Raw genomic sequence first — 26356 nt, 5'->3', positions numbered from 1 at the left:
GTGTGTGTGTGTGTGTGTGTGTGTGTGTGTGTGTGTGTGTGTGTGTGTGATATGAATTGTGACGAAGTTTTGAAACGAAGGGCAGTGACGCAAAGACGCCGTTTGAGGCATTTGAGTGTTGAGGAAGGCTTCGGAATGAGCGGCGAGGCGTGGAGGTAATCACATCATAACTAATTACGAAGAAGTGACGGAGTACCAGCAACACCAACAGTGGCAACAACAGACACACTGAAAACAAGAAAACCGACACGAAAATACTATGAACAACTGATATACTTAGAAATATCACTGGGACAGGGCTCGTAAGGAGTAAAATACACATTCAGCTGGAGCAATAGATACAAAGCTACAAACGTCAAAGCCCAACCAAGAAAAGTTAAAGAGAGGAAGTAAGTAAGTGCGATTGCCTCCAGACAGTCATCATGCAGATGTCACGGGTCATACAACCAACAATTGCCTCCCATAACCGTGTGTCTCCGTCACTCAAACCTCAACTCCTGAAACGGTGAAAAAGGCCAATAAAAAATGAGGAGACGGTTACCTATGACACGCCGCTGCCGCCGCCGCCGCCGCCGCCAGAAAGGTCTGGTCTGGGGGCTCAAGGTTCGGGGGATCATTACATGAATGAATGCATCTGTCTATTTATTGATTTATTCAGCCATTCATACAAAGATAGACAGACAACCGCTTGACGTACACGTATCTTACAGCTCTGAATGAGGTTCTAGGACAGACGGCTCAAGTCTTAAGGAAATACTCTGGGAGCGACAGCAATGCAAGGGCGATATGAAAACCAAAACAGCGCAGATTTTTTTTTTTTTTTCTTCACGTGTCGCTGAAGTTCTCCCTCCTTCACGTCTCTCATCAAGGCAGCGATGTGAGTGGACGATAATCCTCACCATCTTGGTGCTGCGTCGGTAACTCTGAGCTGAGAAAGATGATGGTAAATTATTATGGGATTCTTGCATTAAAGTGGCGTCAAAAGTGATGTGAACTTAAGTTATTTACAACACGAAGGTAATATGCGGGTAAATTCTATAGAACAGAATTACTTTTAAGCAATGGCAATGATATATATAATTCTGAGGATACGTTTTCATTAAGATTTTATTCATTTTCATGTTATATTATATTTTACGTAAAGATTTCTTGGTCGATTTTTTGCCATATTTGAATCGTTGTAATTTCCGTCATTCTAATTCTATATATTCTTTTACCGCCGCGTTCAGGATGTACACTGCGGCGTGCAATTAGCATCACGTGACTTTTTGCCGCCATTATAAAGATTACCATGGTGGCGGTGATGGTGCGTGTCGGGGGGACTGCATGGCGTGTGTGTGCTCAGCGGGACACACACACACACACACACACACACACACACACACACACACACACACAGACACACACACACACTCCGATAGTCACACACAAAGCCACACACTTGATCATAGGAATATTGTTGTTTTATGATTACCATTACCATAATCATCACTACTATTATCAGCATCATTACCATCAAGTACATATCAATAAGTAGTTAAGTTGATGTTGATGTTGATGTTCATGTTAAATTATTAGTCATATTATTCTATCTTACTTTTTTCGCCATATTTTGTAGTCTCATCTAGTCATACTTATCTGTTCTTCTATCTATATTATTTTTCCTCCTCCTTCTCATCTGATCTTGCATTGGCGGTAACCTGTCCTTGTATTTTCATTAGCCTTTCATGGACAAAATTATCTGTTGTTGTCTGTTTACCTGTGTGATCCTTTGTATTACTTTTCTATTTTCCTCCTTCTGCTAATCCTAAGTCTAATCTTCCTCCTCTTCCTACTTTTAATCCTCTTCTTTCATCACATATTTTTTTCCTATACAAACCCCTCTTATTTTACACATATTCCCATTTCCCTCCTTTTCATTTTACACATCTCACTTTCCTCCTATCGCTCCACTTCTTGCTTTACTTTCCTCTTATCTTTCACATTCATATCCTCCTCACTTTTGTCCTAGTACTCTTCTTGCCTTATTTTCTTCTTATTCTTCTCCTACATTTATCCTCACCTTTGTCCCGACACTCTTCATCCCGTCCCTCCTCCTTCTTCCTCCTCCTCCTTCTCCTCCTCCTAAGGCTGACAGGGTAATGCGGCCTGACAAATGAGCGACGGCCAGGCCAGCCCGCCACCCATGTTCCTGAAGGAGTCTGCTCATAACTTCAGCATACATTACCGGGCCGGGGAGAACTGCGCCGCGTGAGTCCTCCACTGTCCCGAGCATTGATGACGCTTCTCGACTCCTGCCTTCGCCTCCTTCATGCACAATTTATGGTTTGCTTGCTGTTGTTATTATTGCTGTTGTCTTTGTCAGTATTCTCTCCGTGGTCCTATTTTTTTTTTTCTCCTTCTTTTGTTGACTCGTATTCTGAAAAGTTTTAGCTTCTTATCTCATACGTTTAACACACTGTTGTGGAAGTTGTTAAGGATTGCTTGCTGTCATTATTATTGTTGTTACTTTTGTCATTATTATCATAACGCCAAAAGGACACAGTAACACCGTATTCTTAAACATTTCTGCGTCTCATGTTTTCTTCCTGTTGTCGTTATCATTGGTGTTATCTCTGTCAGTATTATTTTCTTTAGGGACTGGTACATAGATCAGTGGTTAGGTTAGGTTAGGTTCTTCTTTTTCTTCCCTTTTGTTGTCCTTGACCAGAAACTATTTTAACATAAAAAAGCACACGTTAACATCTTGACTCGTATTCTTAAACGATTCTGCGTCTTACACGTTTACGACACCGTTGTAGAAGTTATTAAGGTTTACAAGTGTGTTCTCATGATTATAGTGATAGTTTAACAAAGATTCCACACAGTCATTACGGAAAACACACATGATAACACGAGCGATCATCTCTGTGGCCTTTCAAAATAGTCCAGATGAGAGAACAAAGCGTTTCAAGAACATTCAGCCAGTGAGGCGCAGCGCCACAGCTTCCAGTGTCGCGTTGGTCTCGCGGCATCATCATAATAACACGTCACGATGATGTAATGAGTCTTTGTGACGATTTGTTCCCTCTCTTGCGAGTCGTCGTTTTTACCTGTAATATATTTCCGCCAGGTAAAATCTCTTCTGATACGAATTTCAAGGTCCGCAATTACTTTCACATTTTGAGGAAATTGTGTAATGAATTCAAAGTTGTATACGAGTTGAATGTTTTGTTCCTTCGCCGCCAAATTCCCTATTTTTCACAATAACCTTAATTTCTTGGGGCATTAGACGTCATTAAATCCAAGAGGGAGGGAGAGAAAAGAAAGAAAAAAAATACTGATGCTAAAACGTTCACGAGACTCTCACAAATCAGGGCAGGTGGAGGTGATATTCATTAATTTAATAAGTATTTCCTAAGTTGATGGTGCACTAAATCTCCGCCTTTCAATTACTCGCTACGTTTGGCTCGCATTTTTTCTCCCTCCTGTTCAGTATAAATTTCTGAACCTTAGCATTACATATTCAATGATTTTACACTCATTTCCTGCTTTCCTCTTTTGTTAACAGTGTTTTGCGGCAGCAATGGTTGTCCTCTATTTGTTCGTCGTGTAATTATAGTAACTTAGAGCTGAGTTTATATTATTTACGGTATTTTTTATCATAACTTTCACTCCAAAATCTCTCTCTCTCTCTCTCTCTCTCTCTCTCTCTCTCTCTCTCTCTCTCTCTCTCTCTCACGTCACGGCATTTCCGCTGCTAAATTGTTTTCTTTTGTTCACGCTGTTCTTGTTCTCCTTATTCTCTTCGTCTGTGTTCTTATCTCCCTCGCCATCTCTAATAACGTGCCATCCGTCAGAGTTGGAGACACTGTCGCCGCGCCCTCCCCTCACTCACTCCCTCACTCACTCGCTTCTAACTTTACTTTTCCTCCTGTTTCAATCGGTGTGTGTGTGTGTGTGTGTGTGTGTGTGTGTGTGTGTGTGTGTGTGTGTGTGTGTGTGTGTGTGTGTGTGTTATGATCAATACAGTCTGGTGTACCCGCCATTCTATCCTGTACACACGCACGCACATGGATGAAAAAACGCACGCATACAAACACACACAGAAGAGAAGCAAAGAAAACCTTATAATACATATGAATAACAAAATCCAGGTTTAATTTCACGACTAAATAGTTTTCTATACAAAATGGAAATCACCTTTCATTCATCTATTTTATTTTTTTAGGTCAATGTTATCTAATCTTCACTTTCTGATCAACATATCTCTACTAATAAAACACATTGACAATTTCCAGTCGACCCCTTTCTTTACAATATTAATTTTCTCTCTTCCTATCAATCTATTTCTCTTTCTCCTTCCTATCGATCTATCAATCTCTTGCTATCTCTCTCCCATTCCTTTGTTACCTGACGCAACACCTGCCTTAACCCTGTCCTCATTTCTGCCTCCGTTGCTTCATCCTCACCACCTGAAAATTACTTCCACCGCCTCCCACCGCCACCGTGAACAACCTGTCACGGAATGGCGCCGTTCAGTTCGACTACATGAAAAACTTATCTTTTAATATTGCACACTTGAAACACACACACACACACACACACACACACACACACGCACGAACATGCAGTCAACTTCTTAATTTTTTAATACTTTTCTATCTACTATCCAATCTTTCAGACATAAAAACATTTCTGCATCTATTAATCTTAAAGGTGAAATGAAAGATTTGACCACGATCACAAAAAAAGAAAAAAAAATGGGTCAGAAAATGGAATAAAAACTACCTTACTAGTTGATATTGCTTGATTGATTAACTAAATGAGTAAGTAAATGGTAGACTGACTGACGTAAACCACTGAAAAAGAAAACGATGCTGGATTGACTGAACGAAACATAACGAGACCAGACTATGGAAAGGAAACATAAGGTGAGGGAACCATTTATCTATCATAACTTAAGACTAACTGCCAGTGATGAGCGTAACTGGTCTGAGTGTTGGTTAATATTTCTGCTGCTGCATCGTAAAAATAACTGCATACAAATCAACGGACAAGTATTTCCAAGGATAATAAATATGTGAATGCATTTTCCCCTTTGACAGTTTTACCTTCATATGATTGATTGCATCCCTTTTTTCCCGCTCCTTCCATATGTAACTCCCTCTTCCCTTCCCTTTCTTATTCACCCTTCACTATTTCCGGTGCACCTTTCCTCTGCCCCGCCCCCTGCCTGCCATCTCCGCCCCTCACCCTTTCCCTCTCACCCTTTGCACCCATAACTCTTCATCCGCACCTATTTCCTTCCAATTTGACATCCAAACCCATATTTTCCTCCTCTCTCTCTTACCTCAATCAAGGGTACGTTCAAAAGCCCATTTGTTTTCTCCGTCTGTTATCCTTCCCACTAAACCGTCCTTCTTTTCTTTCCATCCCGTCCAGCTCTTGCTCTCTACCTCGCCTTCCCTCCCTAAGACTGAGCGCTTGGCCAGGGGGAGGGAGTCACATCGGCCACATCACAACACGTAGGGAGAAGACGATAGAACTGTCACTAATTAATGTTCCTCCTTGATACCATCACCGGTCCTCGCTGCGCCCCGACCCGCCTCTTAATTCCGGGACTCGATGTCAATAGAGGGTTGAGAATTTTAATCTCTAAATTACTCCTTTATCTGATACGCCTGTAATGAACGGACTTAGCGTGGGTCCTCAGTAGATAAGGCTTAAACGAGTGGAGTAATCGACTTGTTAGCTCCTCGTGGTAATGTTGAAGACCATTGTTTGCACCTGAAGTTTATTATGCATGACGAGCGCTAGTCTTTGTTTTGTCTTAGCGTAACGGTGTGTGGGGTTTTAGTGAAAGTTTGCAAGTGTTAAGTGAAGACGAGATGATAGCCTTGTTAGCGTGATGCTCCCTTGCTATTCTTATCACCACCTCATACACACACACACACACACACACACACACACACACACACACACACACACACACACCGCCATCAGCACCTCATGCAAAGAGACAAAGATAGCCATCTCCCCCTCGCCTTGCACACAATGTAATTAAAGTGATGGAAGAAGAAAACCCGCAGCAACACAGCACAAAAGGACGTAAGTTTTGGAAGAAGTTTGTCAAAGGCCCCACACAACAACAAGCGACTGTCCCTGTACATAAGGTTGTTCTTCATTCGTCCACTCTTCCCCCTGCAGCGACCCTCTCTTCCAGACGCATTTTTCCCAGTCTTCCAGGTGTGACGAGGTCAGTAACGTAGACCGACACACCTGCACCACTTCTTGTACAGCGTGGCACGGCGCATATCAAGCAGCCGTCCAACAGCAAGCCACACACGCACGCAACACCTCGTGCAACACACAGGCCCACCAACACACGCCACAGACACGTCACCAAACGAGTCTAAACACCTGAAACGCAACAAGTGCATCAACTACAACCTTCACCACAAACACTTCCCAAAATAACTTCATAATATAATAACACGGAGCGCAGCGCAGGTAACACCCCCCTCACACACTCGCAGGTAACCCAGTAGCACCACCCTCGCCTTCCCACCGTGTCCGCTGTACCCAGACGCGGCCGCTGCATCAACATTGCAAAGGCATTTCGGCAGGACGATTTGCATACGCGATTCTTTCTGCAACGAACCAATCAGGGAATATCAAGTAGCCATTTGCAAACTAACGCAGGAAGGACGGGAGAGGAGACACGGAACAAAGAGACACCATGGGGAACTCCTGTAATGGTACCCTGAAAAAAAAAAAAGACAATGAAATTTAGCATATTTCAAGCGTGCATGTGAGAATAATAACAGGAGATATAGCGAGGCGACGGGAAGGTAACGTAAATACTGACTCTCTGAAGGACACGTAAAAGTATGTGGCTGAAAGACAGACACGGAACGTAAAATTTTGGAAGTGTGAAAGTTTCTAAATGTTTCTCGTCTCCCGCAATGAGGTTTTGGAGGTTCCTGTGACTTCCGCGAGCGAGTGGCACGCTACACCAATAACACCAGCCAGGAAAAGTTGCCCGTGACGTTCAGAAATGCCTGCGGTGGACGTACTGCAGGAAATAAGAAAAAAAAAATTACATCCACGAATGAGCTGACGGGGAAAACTAAAGAAAAATAAAAAGAAAAAAATAGATAAAGAAATGTATCTGTGTGTGTGTGTGTGTGTGTGTGTGTGTGTGTGTGTGTGTGTGTGTGTGTGTGTGTGTGTGTGTGTGTGTGTGTGTGTGTGTGTGTGTGTGCATTGATATTTGTGGATGAAGTGAATGATATCAATACATAATTTACAGACTGAATTAAGGAAATATTTAATCAGTGAAAAATAATGATGTAAACAATTATATTAGACAAGCAGATAAACATACAAAGAAATCAAAATCTTCAGAAAAAAAAAAATTAAATTAAATTAATACCCACACATTTGACACCAGTTATTCTACATTGACACCCACACTCAAAAAAAAAAAAACATGAAATTATGAAGCCAAAACTGCAGTACACCCATTTCTCTTCATAAAATACGTGGACGGAACGTTGAAAAAAAGAAAAAAAAAAAAAACGAGAGCCAGGAACCAGGAATCCGCACCACTCATGCACACTCTTAACTGCCTCACGTACACCTCATCCTCCATGACCGCCCTCTACGGAAGCTGCTGCCGGGGACCCAAGAATATGAAGACTTTACATTTACCCCGACGTGTGAATGCACTAACGACACTTCAAGCAATAGCCAAGCAGTAACCATCGCGTCACGTCTTCATCATTGCCTTCACCACTCGAGTTCCTTCATGCAAAACTCTACGCTAGCGGGGAGAAGGTTTAAGAGCACGTGGTTCTGTGAAAGTAATGAGATTGGATGTGTTGAAGGTGTTCTTTGCCTTGTCCACTTTCATGCCAATAGCTACTAGAATCCGTGACCGTGGACAGATATCGTTATGCTGTTGGGTTATTTTCTCGTGTGTGTGTGTGTGTGTGTGTGTGTGTGTGTGTGTGTGTGTGTGTGTGTGTGTGAATACTATATATATATATATATATATATATATATATATATATATATATATATATATATATATATATATATATATATATATATATATATATATATATATATATATATATATATATATATATATATATATTATATCGCATTTTTTTTCCAGGCCACTGAACTCAAACTGCAGATAAAAAAAAAAAAAAACAACGAATAAAACTAGTGACAGTAATTCTTCTGTTTCAAGAAGTACCAGAAAATCAAAACACAAGTACAGTCCCCCTAGAAAGTGACGCCATGATATACAAGACACTGGTAAAAAAGAATCATTATCAATTACGTCCACTAGTCTAACATCCCAAGATCTCTGTTTACGGAGCTCCTATTACACTTCATGAGTCCGTATACAGTCGGTAACAAAATATACGGCGCGAGAGAGCCGATGGTAGGTTTTAATACGACAATTTATGTTTTATGATTTCCTCTCTTCATTTATGTGAGACGACTGTATTCTCCACTCGCGCCTTATATTTTGGCGCGGACTGTATTATCTTTTACTTGCAGACATGAAACTCCTTAGACTTGAGTGACATCACTTGCTGAGGCGACTGTACAAATGATCAGGGTGAGTGGGAGCGTGAGTAGGAGCGTGAGGAGACAAGTACAGTCATCAGTATGCGGTTTACCTTCAGTCGACACTCCCACCCACGATCATCACTCCCCGGTTGAGAAAAGCAGCACATAATTACGCAGCGTGGCAGGAAGCTAATGACACAGTCGCCTTGTTAGTGAGGAGCGGCGACTAATAAATAAAGTTAATTGGGGTAGAATGGTGGAGGGGAGGCCGGCAGTGGCTGCAACTGTGCTGTGGCGAGGCTCATAATGGTCTGGAATTGGGGAAAGTGGCAAGGGAGCGTCTTGCACTTCTCTTTGACCTTTCATCTTATTTTGCTGTCATCATGAATTGTTATTACCAGCAGTATCACCAGAACCACCTCCACAGAGTCTATCACCACTATTACTGCTATTATTATTAACACTATTATCATTATTATCACAGCTGGGCTCAAACTAAAGTCCTGCGGCACTCCAGTAATGAAGTAATGAACACCTCTCTGGGATGCACGGTGGGACCATGTGTGTTGTCGCCAAAGAGGATCAGCACTCAGTGAGTGATCCCGTCGTCTTGGATCCTCATCGTGTGGTTTTCAGCCCCTTCAGGAGTCTAACAACTCTCATGCGTACTGTTGTCATTTTCCACTTTCTGTTAGCTTGGCTGGTAAGTTTACTACATGATCATGACTTGTATTTCTAAACGCATTGTTCTCTACTAATGACTATTTTCAAAGAACACAAAATATAGTTAGTTTTATTCATATGGGTCTTTTTTCCCATTGATGATGCAGAAACATCGTTAAACTATCAAAAGAATCATGAAAATACCCTTAAAAACAAAATATCTTCCAGTGCAACCTGTTATAACAAGTCAACAGGTGCAGACAAGACGCCGAAACGTTTGAGAACACGATCCTTTCTGTCAAAGTCTGTCATGGGGCGCCGTTCTTTCTTTGGTGGCGGCGTGTATTGTCTAAAGTCCGATCTTGAGCCTCGACGATCAGTATTCACATTCCGCCTTCTGTTCGGTGCTTTTGAGCCAGCGGTTCGTCTTCTGCCTTCTTAATTCTGCTTCTAATTACTTTCGGTTATTCCTCATGGATGCCTTGCTTTGTCCTTCCAGTTTTCCTGTACTTGTTGATGGCCTTGAGTTTGTGGTGACTTGCTGTATCCGATTGTATTCCTGCGGTTGTCAAGACACTTCTTAAATACAGCGACCTATTTCGTAATTTGTTTATTTTTCATGGGTGCCTTGCTTTGTCTTTCCACTTATTTTGTACTTGCTCATGGCCTTGAGTTTGTGAGACTGTTGCCTTTGTATCTGATATTATTCCTGCGGTTTTCAAGACAATTCTTAAACACAGCGACCTATTTCGTGATGGATGGTATACTCTTTCTTGTTCTGTTGTTTTGTACATTGCTTAGCTGTCTACAGGAGGTCATTTCTTATGCATCAGGAATGACAGCAGCGGCTCTGAAGGCCACCTCTATATGGACAAAGCCTCTTTCTCCTGCTGATCTTTACAGGTACTGCTGACACCTTTATGACTTCACAGCTGCCATTTCCGAGTATTTTGTAGTGATACATTGTTATTATGGTACTTTTTTTATAATTACTATGGGAACAAGAACGCAGAGGGAAAAACCGTATTGAAGAAAAATAAATAAAAAATTCGAAAAAATGAGAACTATTTCGCACCGTGTGCTAATATTTTTTTTTTTATGGCTACTATGGGAACTGGAAGGTAAAAGATAAAATGTATAAAAAAATTTAAAAATAAAAATATAAAGTCATTCGGCCCGCGTGTCATTAATTGGTCTGATAATTACTATGGGAACAAGAATGCAGAGAGAAATATACAGAAAAACTAAATCATAAACCAAAATCATAAATGTAAAGAAGCTTGAATTCATAATAAATTCGCTGTAAGTGTAGCTACCGATCCTTTGTCAGCATGCAAACCTGACTTCAGTGTACGACGACCATGTTCCAGCTGAGGGAGGACTTCACAGCTGCTAAACACCTGAACCTTAGTCTCAGCACAACCAAGAGCAGCATATCGCTTGTCGTCATAAGTTCTGCACGTATCACACACTCACGCATTACCTCAATCCCAGCATGAGATTAGCGCACATTACAAAGCATTACCTACATGTCTGAAATACATCCCCAGCAACGCTCCCTCAGAAAACGTGCAATACAAGGAGGCGAGGCATGACTGTGAAAATCTTCCACGCCAAATATTTGCTAATAATTCACCATGGAGAAGGAAAGGAGGAGTAAAACACAACGCTTCTGATCATAAAGAATAAAAAAAAATAAAAATAAAGTAAAAAAAAACATGCATTACATCCGCTATGTACAGACAGATAGACAGACGCATGGCGGCTTGATAGACTGGTGGCCAAGCCTCAAAGAGCACAATGAACTCTCCACAATTGCATACTGTCTTAAACACTTTCCTCAAGAATAAACCGCTTTAACCCCACTGAGAGGAGTTCCCACAAGCGTGCGCACACCTGAAGGAAGCCTCGCCCTCAAGTCTTCCCATTATACAACACGCAGGTCTGACAGGTGGAACGAGAGGTACACGTCACTGAGGTATCCGAGGTAACTATTCCTTAACCCATTCATTGCTATTTCGTACATTCCCCCTAATCACTAACCACTCTAGGACATTTCTTCTCGTTTTTCAGCCACCTTCGTGCATTATAATGGGTAAAAATTGCAAACCGTATTCTTTTTTCTTTTATCTTCTTTCTTCAGAGGGTTTATAAAGATTTTCTATATTGTTTTTAGTGCTGTGAATTGTTTCGTATCGCAGCACAAGGGTTAATCAAGTGACTTATTTAAGACACACCAAGTAACGCCAAGTGATGTCTTTTGGAGTTATCATGATCATGAACTTGACAAATTAAGGATACTCTTCTACTAACGTTACTGTGAAATATCCAAGGTAACTTTTCCCTAATTGACCTAAGCGAGGCGTTACCGTGACACGAGGTAACGCCGAGTGAGTTAAAAGAGGCGTTATATGAACTAGACACATAACTGATTCTCTCCCCCCTTTTTTTCTGAAGGGGTACTGTAGGATTCTCTCTCTCTCTCTCTCTCTCTCTCTCTCTCTCTCTCTCTCTCTCTCTCTCTCTCTCTCTCTCTCTCTCTCTCTCTCTCTCTCTCCACGCATAAAGAAAGTATCTCCTAATAAGCAGAATACATCTATCGACAAAAGGCGGCGGCAAATAATCCATTCAAGAAACGCCACATGTACGAGTAAGATGAGAGAAAAGAGGCGACAGGAAGGAGAGGCCAATAAAGAACATAGAAATCTACCAGCGCTATTAACACCACTACAGTGAAGCAACCTAGCATGAAAAAGAGTAAAGTGACGCGGAGAACAAGTCACGAGAAGGCTTGACAGATAAGAACCCACCGCCTAAAAAAACTCCCCTAAAAAAACTCAAGTCAAAGAGAACACAATTAAGGTGAGGCAACAATTATCGGTATCACGTCCTGGTTAGAAAGGTGAGCGGCGGTGATGAGATACCTGAACGAGGCTTTATTGACACCTGAGGGAGCTGCTACTGTACTGTTCGGGGGAGACCAGGAGGAGGGTGAAAGAAATGTGCTCTCTGACCTCGCCATACACTTCCCCACACCTGCCCGGTATAAGAACACACACACACACACACACACACACACACACACACACACACACACGTATATCCTGTCTGTCTACCTGCTTGCCTTGATAGCCCCTCCCCTCTCCACGCACACACACGCACGCATGCACACGCACACTGCTACCCATCCACACCTGCCCACACACACCCACACCTGCACTCACCTGCCATACACATTATTCCGACACGCAGGTCAGATTTTAAGTAGCGTTTTCAAGGATATTTCTCTCTCTCTCCTATCCTGCCTCACGTGCCTTTCCCAGTCCTGCCTGCCCACGAACCCTCACGCTGCATGTATGGTTTTCATGTCTCTCTTTCCTCTATTTCCCTCATGCCCTACCTCTCACCCCTCCCTCCCTCCCTCCCTATACCAGTCCAGCCTCCACACGAACCATCCCTTAGCAAACACAAGGTACAACTTGTTTCTCTCTTCCTACACGCTAAGAAGTCCACAGCAGCCTGCGGGGCCAGAAGAAGCAGCGCATGAGGGAAAGTTCCAGACACACATTCCTGGTTGACGCGTGACCCCCGTGTTCTTGCCTAATCGTCGCTACCTTCACCTGCCCTCCGTTCATATCCCGCGGGTACGCCTCACGCTGCCACTCCTTTGCCGTAAGTCGCCCTTCCTTACTGACGATTTATTATCGTCAGCCTGCCGAAGACAAGAAATGAATTAATCTAGTATTCCCATCTCTTTAGTATCGCTTAACCTTCCCCATTCTGAAAAAAAAAAATAAATAAAAGAGGCAATTATTTTTATTATTTTTTATTTTCTCGCGATAGCAAATATTTTCAGAAAAGATGTATTAAATCTACAAGCTCAATTCACACTTTACTAGATGCAGTAAGGCATCTAGTAAACTCGAGTGCTAATGACAATCTTATTTGACGAAACATTCAAGACTCCAGTTGACAAAGGCAGAACCAGAGACACTTGATTCCTGTGCTGTCAGTGATGTCTGTCAAATTATTATACTACACACTCGCCCCATCACATCTTATGAAGCTAATTGAAGAGAAGCCACAATAATCAGGTCTCATGAAAGCTCCTGTCTTGAGTTTGCTACCGAAGTGAAGGGGAGAAACTCTGCGTGCCAAAGATTAACTAGAGATGACATTTAGTGAAGGAAGTGGTGATATAGATTCATGCTGGCAGTTAATTATTACCTAGAGACTTTTCACACGCACAGGCAGAGATCTACACACTCACTCACACTCACACACACACACACACACACACACACACACACACACACAACTACCAGCAGTGTCGCCACCCACCTTCTGACGTCACTATCTACCTGACGAGCATCAGGATTACTTAATTTCCGCTCAAAGGAGGAGGAGGAGGAGGAGGAGGAGGAGAAGGAGGAGAGAGAGAGAGAGATAAGGCGGTGTGGGAGGAGCAATTGTAAAGGGAGGGGCGTTAAGATGAAATGAGAAGGTGAGGAAGGAGGAGAGAAAGAGAGAAAACAAACACCTCTCACACCACTCCATTTACACAATGCGGGGAATAATACCAGTCATACTAATTGCTCTTCGAATTACAGTCACATTTTCCTCTTTTTCCTTCCTTCAGCAGTAAAAATTTTCAGGTTAGGCGTCACCCCAAGCTGTGAAAATGAAGGCAAGCTGACTAATACACGTGAATTAAACGACAGACTCACGTTATCTGCAGGAAACTTGTGTGTTATTTCCATGTGTGTTAACTAATATGCTTTTGTCTCGCTTAGCATGGGGTACGTCGCGGCGCTGGTAATGCTGCTGTAAGTGCTCACTACTTTACACTGGCAACACTGTCTGTACAATTTTGCCATAATGAGAAACGCAGCACATGATGAGAAGGAGGCGAAGGAAAAGATAAACAAAAGGAAGAGCTGTGAGGAAAAAGCAACACAGAACTGGGTAGGTGGCGAGGAGGAGAACGGAAGGAGGAAAACGAGAATAAGCAGAAAAATAAGAGAAGAGAAACGAAGAAATACGAAGATGAAAAGATAACTGGAAAAAAAAAATCAACAAAATGTTAAGATAACCAACACAAATCAAGACGACGAAGAGGAAAGAGAAGAAAAATAAAATAACTGAGAATCGCGAATAAAACCAACACGCACGATGATGAAGAGGAGGAAGAGAAATAAAATAATAATGAATAGAAAAGTGAGAGGCTAGAAGCAGCACTAAGCAGGGAGGAAAAAGTGCGGCGGTGTAGGTGAATGTGGGAGGAGTGGAATTAAAGTCAACCCGTCAAAGTTGAGAGAATGGGAGGAGAGTTGGGGGGGGAGGAGGAAGGAAAGTGACAACGTGACGAGGGGACCAAGAAGAAAGGCGAGACACGGCCAGGAAGAAGAGAACGGAGAAATATAACCGACTTTTACCTCCTGTTCTGTAGTGATGTTTGTGTTGCAATGCTCGTAGTTTTTATTATAGTTACTTTTTGTTATTTAAGAGGGGTACTGGCCAATGGGTACAAGAATTAAGAAAAGGAAAGGTCCACTGAGGCGCCACTCCCTAAACAGAGGTGAAATGAATTATATAAAAAAAAAATGTGTCTTGAAACATACTTCAAGACCGGATACATTGGTAGGATTGGCAAGTGAATATAGGCAGGTATGTTTTTCTTTACATGTGCCGCCATATGTAGGCCGACTGGTTTCTTGTAGCTTCCCTTATGTTCTTATGTTAACTGTTTAATTATCTTTTATTTGGTCGTGAAAGCAAATATCTTTAGAACAAGGTGTACTTCTACAAGCAGGTGAATATAGGCAGGTATGTTTTGTACAGGAGCTGCCATATGTAGGCCGACTGGTTTCTTGCAGCTTCTCTTCTGTTCTTATGTTCTTAACTGTTTAATTGTTGCGTTATGTTTATTATACTATTATCACATTGTTCAGTTTGTCTACCATTGTGAAAAGTTATGATAAGTTTTTGTTCTATGCTGAATTTATAAAGTATGATTATTTATCTATTCATAAAAAGTAAAATTAACTCTTATCTGTGACTGTCTTATTCAATAACACGTCAGTACTTTTTTATTTTGCCCTAATCTAGTATCTAAGAAAAAAAAACATTAAAATTCATTCACTAATCTGTAAAGTTTGATCATTTGTTGATTCATAAAAAGCAACACTGATTCTCTTATCTATGTATCTGTCTTAGTTAATAACACATCAATACTTTTTCTAACCATGTGGCAAAAAAAAAAAAAATGTATAATCCAATCACTTGTCTGTAAAGTCTGATTATTTGTTGACTTATAAAAAGGAATAGTGACTCTCTTATCTACGCCTTAACTAATAACATCAATATTTTTTCAACCACGTAGGAAAAGAAAAAAAGATAATTTGTTCACTTATCTGTAAGATCTAATTATTTACTGATTTATGAGAAACAACACTAACTCTTATCTATGCCTTCGCTAATAGCACATCAGTACATTTTTTTCTAGCCTCGTGGCATAGAAAGAATATATATAATTCAATCAGTTGCCCAGCTTACCTTCTCCACTCAATATCAATAGCACCTAATCAATTCCGTGGCGTGTCTTAATGGGGAACTGAATCGCTTCTCATACAATCACCAACCAGCTCGCGTCTGTCTTGCTTCCCTCAACACAAGCAAGCGAGGCGCCGGGCACGAGGAGAGACATCAAGAAGGTGAGAGTCATTAGGCAACGGTTTCTCTTTATGTCAATATTCTGGTGCAAAAAGAATAAAAATAAATCGACAAGAACGACGAACCACAAGCACGTATGCACCCCCTCACCACACACACACACACACACACACACACACACACACACACACACACACACACACACACACACACACACATCAGAAATTTCTCAGGACGGGTTTTAGTACGGAGGCACTCTCTCTCTCTCTCTCTCTCTCTCTCTCTCTCTCTCTCTCTCCTCTCTCTCTCTCTCTCTCTCTCTCTCTCTCTCTCTCTCTCTCTCTCTTTCTCTCTCTCTCAACTTCTCAACTGGGAAGAATAAGACACGAATCCGTTCGCCAAAACAAGCTGCGTGTCTGGCTTGGTTTCAATTAACACACGAAGCATTACATCAAAGAGAAAAGTGGAAAGGGAAAAAGAGAGAAACTGAGGGAAAAAAAAATGGTAACAGCAGTTCCTCTCACCTGCCATAATTCATCATCACATTAATTACCTGGCTCCTCTACTCTCTACCCCCCCATCTCTCTCTCTCTCTCTCTCATCTCTCTCTCTCCTCTCTCTCTCCTCTCTCTCTCTCTCTCTCTCTCTCTCTCCTCTCTCTCTCCTCTCTCTCTCTCTCTCTCTCTCTCTCTCTCTCTCTCTACCTTAGCCAAGAAGGAAAACGTGCTAGCTGTTTGACTCTACCTGTTCCCCCAGGCGATGATTAGAATTGTGTTGTTTCTGGGGGTTGCTGTGTGTGTGTGTGTGTGTGTGTGTGTGTGTGTGTGTGTGTGTGTGTGTGTGTGTGTGTGTGTGTGTGTGTGTGTGTGTGTGTGTGTGTGTGTGTGTGTGTGTGTGTGTGTGTGTGTGTGTGTTTGCAAAAATTCCGGAAGTTTCTAAGATAGCAATCACAAATTTTTTTTTTTTTATCTCTGTTATCTTTTACGTAACACAAATACCACCACCACCAGCACCGCCACCACCACCACCATCACTACCACCACCTCCGTTACATCCACCACCTTGGCCGTCCATTTGACAAACCTGACCACACCTGTCACAGCAGTATTTGTCACCTACACAATTACACATTACACACGTTACAACAACAATTTCAAACACCCTGCTGGCGACCGTCAACAGACACGCCGCCCAGAGAGACAGAATTACATTTATTGCCTCATATATAAAAAGGGAAAGTAGGAAGGATATTTTTTAACTATACTTTTATTTATTATTGAAGTGAAATTGTTAAAAGTAATTCTGTCCCATAGGAAGAATCAAACTCTCTATAGTAACAACTAACCATATATTACAATGAGAGTATTAAACTTCAGAGCAAATAGGGGAAGGAACGAATTTGTTCAAGATTACTTTAGGAAACACCAGAGAAAACCTGAGTGAAGGATGTTGGTTTATATATATGACGTACTCTAAGGCTTGCAGTAATCATGTGGCCAGAACTTTATCACTTCCGCCACTTACCTGCACTCCTCTCATTCCCCACTCCGAGTATATTCAAATTACATCGGGACCTCCACAGCGGTTTCACTAACAAACACTGCGCACAATTTTCTGTTATCTGAGGACTAAGACGAACTAGAGAATATGTTATCTGCGTACTTGTTACAGTCACGGCGAACTATAATTCAAGATCATGTTTGGACGTAACCATAACTTTGGTAAGACGCAAACAGGAAACGCCAGCCAGTGCTTATCTCACCCACGCCGCTCATCCCTCCTTCTCGGACTGACTCCCTGCGATGCTATCACACTAAATAGTGCACTTATTAAAAACACAGAGTTCATCATAAATAAGGTAAAACGTTTTTATATATACAAGTTCTTTGGATAAAATCTATTATTATATTATGTGGAATTAAACGTTAAAGATTTTTTTTAACAGTTGCATATCAATACAAACCATTTCATATTCAGTGCGAAAATGTTTTATAATTCTCAAGTGACTCGCGACTTAGATCATCCCTTCCTGTCAACGCTTCATTTTGCGGCCTGACACACGCACACACGGGGCTACCCAACATCTAAACAACCACAAAAACAACCACATGAACATAACAACCCAATTTGCCATATATCCACTTGGCGACGTAATCGTAACCATAACATCAGCAATGGCAATAACAAAAGGAGCAATCGCACTATATCGTATCTTTGCTGTGGCTCGTCATCCTCTCCGTGGTTCCCTTTAATTCCCCCCTTCGGTCCCGTGGCGCCGTACCCTGCGTGGCGTGATCCATCAGCCAGCCACCACATCCGCAGGAACAAGGTCCCTCACCCAGTGGTTCTCTGATTCGCCCTGCACCTGACATTATCCCCAGAGGCCACGCCAGGAGCAGGCCAACCAATTGATCACGCCCAATTTTTCCTCCTTTCACAAGGATTTCCGCGTCTACAGGTCCACGAGAGGTACGGTGTTAGAGAGAGAGAGAGAGAGAGAGAGAGAGAGAGAGAGAGAGAGAGAGAGAGAGAGAGAGAGAGAGGAGAGGAGAGAGAGAGAGAGAGAGAGAGAGAAATATTTAAGTCATAACCATTCATACTAAACACACACTCAAATTACAATCTCCCTCACCTCCAGATAACTAAACATTTCCACGGGGCACACTCTCTCTCTCTCTCTCTCTCTCTCTCTCTCTCTCTCTCTCTCTCTCTCTCTCTCTCTCTCTCTCTCTCTCTCTCTCTCTCTCTCTGCCCTTCAACTCACACACATCTCAGTCCACATTTGCATCTTTTTTCGCTGCATTTGCTCGTCCAATCTCGCCGGGGAACACGCGGACGACACCCTAATCCCAGTGTCGTTATGCGAATCACCACCATTTTCATCATCGTTGGCTTATCGCACCCTCAGATCGGCTGTGTAGTGGCAAGGCAGTGACTCGTAAACCAGAGGATACCATCGGGGCTCCGGCAGGACATGGGCACCCAAAGCGGCCCTGCAAGAGGCTTCTAGGATCTTAAACTCGCCATAATTTCTGAGGCACAGCTTGGGACAAAACTCCAACTGACGCCACGGTTACTTGGGTTACGTTATCTTCACCACCGCATCGCTGTTTGTCGCCCCTTCCCCCTGTCCTCTCTCTCTCTCTCTCTCTCTCTCTCTCTCTCTCTCTCTCTCTCTCTCTCTCTCTCTCTCTCTCTCTCTCTCTCTCTCTCCCTCTTCTCTCTCGATTTTCCTTCTTTCTTTCCCTCCAGTTTCTCTCTCTCTTTCCTATATTTACTGTCCCTTGCATATTACTCTCTCATTTTCTTATCTGCTCTTTCCTCTTCACTGCATCTCTCCTCCTCCTCCTCCTCCTCCTCCTCCTCCTCCTCTCGCCGCCTCATCTTTTATCCTTTTCTTTGTCCTTTACAGTTTTTTTTATTCTCTCTCTCTCTCTCTCTCTCTCTCTCTCTCTCTCTCTCTCTCTCTCTCTCTCTCTCTCTCTCTCTCTCTCTCTCTCTCTCTCTCTACGTGAGTCAATTTTCTTCTTATATACTCTCATTTATTTCTGGACTTATATCGAGCTCTTTATTTTCATTTCTTTATTTTTTGCAATTTTTTTCGTCCTACTCTCATCCCTTCGTTTTATCTCATAATTACATTTATTCTTTTATCTATTGCTTCCCTTACTCTTCTTTAACTCTTTATTCCCGCATTATTATTTCTACACAAAACCAACATTTACATCTCCCTCTCTCCCTCTCCCTCTCTCTCTCTCTCTGCTGAGGATATCACTCGAGAATACAGCAACTTTCAACGACTTAATGAAGGCTAATGAAGAAATAAGGATCATCCAACACACACAGACCTGCGGAGATAAGGTGGCGTGTACTGTATGAGGTATTTATGACTTAATTATGAAAGGGTCTGCCACTGGGAAGATTGGGAGGCGGTGATTGCAAGCCAGGAAGGTAATCAGTGTCTATTAGGGTCAAGTTGTGTCAAGATTTACATAGAAGTGCGACGTATCTGATCCGTTACCAGTGAATACTAATTTAATCTGATTCTCCTCCCCCCCTCTCTCTCTCTCTCTCTCTCTCTCTCTCTCTCTCTCTCTCTCTCTCTCTCTCTCTCTCTCTCTCTCTCGACCCGCTGATGGAGGTGAGGGCTTGTAAGGCTTGTGTGTGTGTGTGTGTGTGTGTGTGTGTGTGTGTGTGTGTGTTGGTAGGTTGGTATTTCCTCTCTCTCTCTCTCTCTCTCTCTCTCTCTCTCTCTCTCTCTCTCTCTCTCTCTCTCTCTCTCTCTCTCTCTCTCTCTCTCTCTCTCTCTCTCCAGCACCATCCATACCCTAACTACTATCACCACTGCTATCACCATCACTATCACCACCAGCATCACCTCAACGACCCACCGTGCTCCTCGTCTTCTCATTCATCGCTAACCTGCTGCTTGGCTAACTGGCTCCTACCTGCGCCACCACGCCGCCTCCCTCTCCTTGTCCCCACTCCTCTGCGCACCCTCATCATTACGTATCTAGCGATTGCAGTCACACTCGATCAGTTAGCGCAACCAACATGTTAATTCCTGATGCAGAGAGCTGTTTGTAGGTGCTGGCTGGCTCTCCTTTACCTACCTCTCTCTCTCTCTCTCTCTCTCTCTCTCTCTCTCTCTCTCTCTCTCTCTCTCTCTCTCTCTCTCTCTCTGGTGTGTTATCAAGTAGCGTCACTAATATTTTTCTTTTTTCTTTTTTTCTGGGTAAGTTTAAGAACCTGCGTTACTTCCCGTTCTGCGTTATCTCATCCATGTCTTGCGTTATCGTGGTTGGAATGATTGTACTTGATTGACTTGATATTAAAAAAAAAAGAAAAAAAAAGGTTGAGAGGAGTACGAACGTAACACGCGGATACTTTCGCGGGAGTGATAACTTATCATCCTTCTCCGGTTGTTATCTTCATCATTTCTTCCTGAAGGGGGACCAAGATTTCAGAAAGTGGCGGGAGGGAACTGCGTGGAGATATTTGGTGGTTTTGGGATTGGGGGTGAAGTGCTTAAGTGCCTGGTACACGTGTGAGCTGTGCGTGGTAGTGGGCTTGTTGCTGGTGTTTTAGTGTACGGAAGCTGATAAGTAGTAGTAGTAGTAGTAGTAGTAGTAGTAGTAGTAGTAGTAGTAGTAGTAAAGGAAACGACGCTAAAGAAGAAAGATGTAACAGAACCTACTGGTGGTCTGGCAGGATCATGTACAGCACCTCGTCACCCAGCACCTGCAGCCTCACCGTCAGGAGTACTCACCTGTGGAGGAGAAACAAGATAATAACAACTTCAATGCACTTTGTCCCTTCACTAATATGTAGAGTAAGATGACTTTCTAGCACTTTTTTTCTTTGGTTCTCTCCGCTAACTTGTCTTACCAACCCTCTTCCTCTACTCTCTCTCTCTCTCTCTCTCTCTCTCTCTCTCTCTCTCTCTCTCTCTCTCTCTCTCTCTCTCTCTCTCTTCCTCCCCTTAACGAACATATAAAGGAAGATAACTTTCTATACAACCTATTATCTCTTTATCCATGTTTTCTGTATCACTCCTTTTCTTTAGTTTTACATGTTATTCTGTCTTTCCAACCCTCTCTCTTCGTTCAGTCTTCTATTCTCTCATATACAGAAGATTGCATTTTGCATAACCTATTATCTGTTCTCCTTTATCCATATTTTCCTTTGCATCACTTCTTTCTTTAGTTCTACTCGTTATTCTGTCTGCCAAATAAGCATCGAGAAAGTCATTAATTTCCACAACACGGCCACCTGAAAATGACCAGGAATTACAAGCACCTTAACCATCTAGAGAATCATGAACAGTGAACAAGATTTCTTCCCTTTCCCACTCACTGGCATTCTCACAAGTGTATCAGAACCTTCAACTTAAATTCCCAAGTCCGCTGCTCAGTCATTTTCAAAGATTTCTAGATGAACCAACGCAAGCAAATGACAGACAGCAACCTAACCAGCCAGACAGACGGTCCATGAGTCTCAGCCCGCACTAGGGAAGCAAAACCTGCACCACCTGACGACCTGCAGCGTAACGACATGTCTTTATCTCCACCTGGTCATGCAGCGCCTCCGGGAAGACCCTCGGGGGATTATATTTGAGCAGGATAGATATCCGGCGATTCAAGTGAAATAGCGAAGCTCAGGTAACACGTGGCGGTCAGGGAAGCTCGTATCCCGGCGAGGCGACCAGCGGGGCAAGGAAAGGCCAGGATGAAGAGACACGCGCCTTCACTTCACCGAGGAGGTCTTTCTGTCCTTCATTTATTACTTACTGGTGGTTGAATCGGGGTCAATAGCTCAGTAACATACCACACTCACTTCCATTGATCTCATTCAAGTCGGCTGCCGCGAACCTATCAATGTTTTGGGTTTGTAAGGTCTTCGTATCTTTCATTTATTATTTAAGGATAGTTAATAATTCAGTGATGTACCACATTTACTTCACTGTCATTCAATCTCATGTTCTCTGATCTGCTGTGAATCTCAATTTTTAGTGTTTTTAAGGAGGTTGATAGCAGAGTCAAGATTGAGGAAAAACAAAGACAATGGAGACTAATGCAGATTAATAGACTTCTGACCACGACTACGCGATAACAGTACGAGTAACTCAGCGTAGTGTTCTAGTGTCGCGGCTGAGATGCTGCAAGTCAAGCAAGAGAATTTCAGCATCGCTAAAGACACAACTCAAGTCCCAGCCGCTTACTGTGACAACAATACTGGAACACAGCTGACAGAACCAATGCTACTTCGAGCTCGTCACCAAAAGTTTCACTGAAACTAAAAACACATAAGAAGTTGTCATATGCCAGTTTACTTCTATAGAGTTTGTTTCAAGAATTACCTAAAGAAATTCAAGCAAATCTGTCAGGTTACCGTAGGAAGTGGTACCTTATTTTATCATGATTCTTTAGTGAGCGAGAGGATTAGCCTTCCAATGCCCCGGTTAAACACTGATCTCCTAATGATACTAATCTGATTGCCGCAAGGTTGTGGGAGAAAATAAATTCTTGGGTTATCGATAAGAGACATGCTGTTGAGCCTTTCTTGCTGCCTATCAACCCTCCTTGCTGCGCAGAAGCTGCTCAGTTTTGAGTTGGAAGAGCACGTGAAACCCAGTCTTCAGAGAACTACAAATATAGAAAAGAAAGCCTTCAAGAACCTATATCAAATGTATTAATACTTACAGGGTACTTGTCGTGACGTTTACCAGTTTAAAGAATACAGTTCGCCACACAACTCACCACAAAGACTTTAAAATACAAAACAACTTCTCTAAAAAAATAAACTAATATTACGATTAAGGCTAGTCTCAATAGCATTTATAATATCTGCAAAGTTTGTTTCCCACAATATTTCAGAAATGGGTAATGTAGTTAAGATTTACAAGTGGCGTATTATACAAGCCCAACGATCCGCAGATACTTTCCCTGCCAAGAAGGTTCCCTCCTCCCTCGAGAGTACAGCATGACTGCCTTCGTAGCATGGGGAAAAAAAAAAAAAGGGAGAAAAAAGAAAAAAGCTCGGGTGACTATTTCATGCCTAACGTTCAACTTAATGATCAGTAACTTTTTATTTTCTATTTTTTTTTTTTCAGAAACCTTCTCATTGGTAAAGTAGGTGGTGCGTCTTTACTTTACAATGAAGTTTGCGAGCGAACAACGTAGCAAAGATAATTACGGACAAAAAGAAAACAAAAAGTCAGTGTAACCACCTGTCAATTTCTCTTAGTAACAGTCAAGGTAAACTGCAATGTGTCTCGAAGCCGTGCACTCAATGAACGTCAGCTAAGAATCATAACCATTCCTCAAGCTGAGCCTAATTCTGCCCGTATTAATTTACTTTTTTTCCCGCATGGACAAGGAACAAATTAAGTAAACACGGTAATAAGAGAGCGTCCATTCCCTGCATGACGATCTCTCCGTGTGTGTGTGTGTGTGTGTGTGTGTGTGTGTGTGTGTGTGTGTGTGTGTGTGTGTGTGTGTGTGTGTGTGTGTGTGTGTTGACAACGACCACTTGCTTAATCTGAAGGGCGGCCCAACAGCGCTCCCCGGCTTCCCGATGATAAGGCGCTCCATGTATGAATAACAAATCGCAGGAGGAAAGTCGCGGCGAGAGCAGAGGCGGTGAGTTGACCAATTAATACAGTCAGTCCTCGCCGCCAGTCCCCGCCGCCCACTCTCCACCTCATCCACTCCACTCCTCCCCCGCGCGGCTTGGTCACTTTCGCCTCTCGCACTCGTCTTTACTCATTCAAGGGTTTCAGAAGTGTTCGGTTTGCTGAGTCGATTGGAAGGTTTTTTTTGTGGATTATGTTGTGAAGAGTTGTAGGTCTCTGCTTCTCTGTTTGCCTCTCCGTCTCCGTCTCCGTCTCTCTCTCTCTCTCTCTCTCTCTCTCTCTCTCTCTCTCTCTCTCTCTCTCTCTCTCTCTCTCTCTCTCTCTCTCTCTCTCTCTCTCTCTCTCTCTCTGTGTGTGTGTGTGTGTGTGTGTGTGTGTGTGTGAGAGAGAGAGTGTGAGAGAGAGAGAGAGAGAGAGAGAGAGAGAGAGAGACTCCACGTACTTGCGTGTGTGTAGGACCACGGGTAGTCGTGCGTCTGTTCACAGGCACACACGCGCGTCCGTCCGCCCACGTAATATTTCACATCCATCACTCCAAAACTTTATCGCAAGCAGCGCCTTCCTCTGTCACCCACTCTCCTTCCACCACTTGGCTGCCGCTCTTAGAAGAAACGAAGGGGGAAAAAAAGTTTCTCCCTGTTACCAAGGATATTATACGGTGACTACTCGGGATAATGCTGTTTAAAGACTAACTTGCTTCAGGCTTAAGAAACAGAAGCATGAGGCAGTTACCGCAAAGCCTGAAATAAACTCAACGGACACTAGAGAATAGCAGCCGGGCATGCGCAGTAGAAGGGAGCTACTAAGAGAGATTTTCCGGTCATAAAGAAAGTGGCGTGAAGAATCTCCACTCGTCGAGATAAATACGAGAATTTATCACCGAATAATAACACAAAAGTATCCTGTCATTAAGCTGTTGATCCTTTTTCCTCGACGACTCTGCCTACCTCACGCGAAGGCAAGGTGTCTTTATGCACTGCCTGATTTATACCTTAATGTTATGCGACCAGGGGGAAAAATGTAGTGCTCTCCTTTGTACAACCCGCAGCCACTCTCGAGACCTCAAGTTCCCCGAGCTGTGCCTGTGTGGTCATTTGTATCTATGCACTTAATGATACAGTTCCCACGCATCCCCCATCACGCTCCTTCCTCCGCTCGTCACTCCTCGTCCATCAAGTTATATCACTTATGCCTTTTAATATCCTCCCTCTGCCCCGCTCTTTGTTTCATCATCTCCTTTCATGCTTTCCCACAATCTGGTCTGCTTTTCTTAGTTTGATGCAGATGGTAAATGCTTTTGTCAGTATCTCATTTCCTTCTACTTTCCTCTCGTCTTTTCTTTATCATGATTTCTCACCGTTTGTTTTATATTTTTGTGAAATTATTCTTCCTTCTCATTTAGTTTTCCTCTTATCCTTTCCTTTTTCGCCTTCTGCTTTCTCATTTTTTTCTGCAAACATAATTCAATTTTCTTTCCCTCCTCGCCTTTTTGTTTATATAATTCTTCACCTTCCGTCTTCTCATTTTTTTCTGCAAACGGAGATGAACATTCGTTTCTTCCTCTCCTCACGTGTCTTCATCGTCCGTCTCCTCACGCTCCTGAAAACGAAGACTAACACTTTATCCTCTCATCCTCCCTTTCTTATGTTCTTTCACCTCCCGTCTCGTAATATTCCCACAAACTCAAAACACCTCTGCAGCAGGAGAGAGTTAAGTCCACCGGGTGTTATCAGCATTCCCCCTCGCGTCGGGTGATGCTCTGAGTCCTCCAGCACGCAGGCAGATCATTAGGCACGCTGTCATGCATTATTTATGAACCAATACATTGCCTGCCAGTCCTGTGTGCACGCAGTGACGGCAGTGTACCTGTGTGTCACTCCCAGTCAGAGAGGCCGCCTAATATTACCCACTGACTACGTTGAGAGTTCAGGTGTTGGGTACATATGCATACTGGTCATTAGCGTTGCAGCAGCGGAGTCTTCTGAGGGACACGGCGGCTTGAGTGAACATAGACGTGTCATTCCTTATAGACCAACAGGTGAATTTACGCAGTCCTTAAGCTCCGCAAGTGAATCCCGCGGTGGATGACTCCCCTCTTAGTCCGTTATGATGATTTAATTATGAGTTGCACGTAAATAAAAATGAAGGGCTGTGAATCAAACGTAATAACGCTACACATAAAGGATGGCTGCTTTCTAAAGAGGATCACAGCACACGTAATGACACCGATAATTACTGTGATTTATATGCACTCTTGACTAGCATGGGAGACTGTGAGGAAGGTAATGGTGCGCAGAGGAGGTGTGGCGAGTGTGT

General features: G+C 42.8%; 1 long non-coding RNA gene across 1 annotated transcript in view; it reads right to left on the bottom strand.

Moving 5' to 3' along the window:
- Window positions 1–627: 627 nt before the first annotated feature.
- The window catches only part of LOC135089151 (uncharacterized), a 115098-nt gene continuing 89369 nt past the window's right edge, over window positions 628–26356 (bottom strand). The window contains exon 3 of the long non-coding RNA XR_010261398.1: window positions 628–928. This is a non-coding gene — a long non-coding RNA (uncharacterized LOC135089151). The remainder of the gene's footprint in view (window positions 929–26356) is intronic.

The sequence above is a fragment of the Scylla paramamosain genome, chromosome 32, assembly GCF_035594125.1.
Source record: "Scylla paramamosain isolate STU-SP2022 chromosome 32, ASM3559412v1, whole genome shotgun sequence".
Taxonomy (NCBI): Eukaryota; Metazoa; Arthropoda; class Malacostraca; order Decapoda; family Portunidae; genus Scylla; species Scylla paramamosain.
Note: the sequence above shows the minus strand (reverse complement) of the source record. Positions and strands in the feature narration are given on the sequence as shown.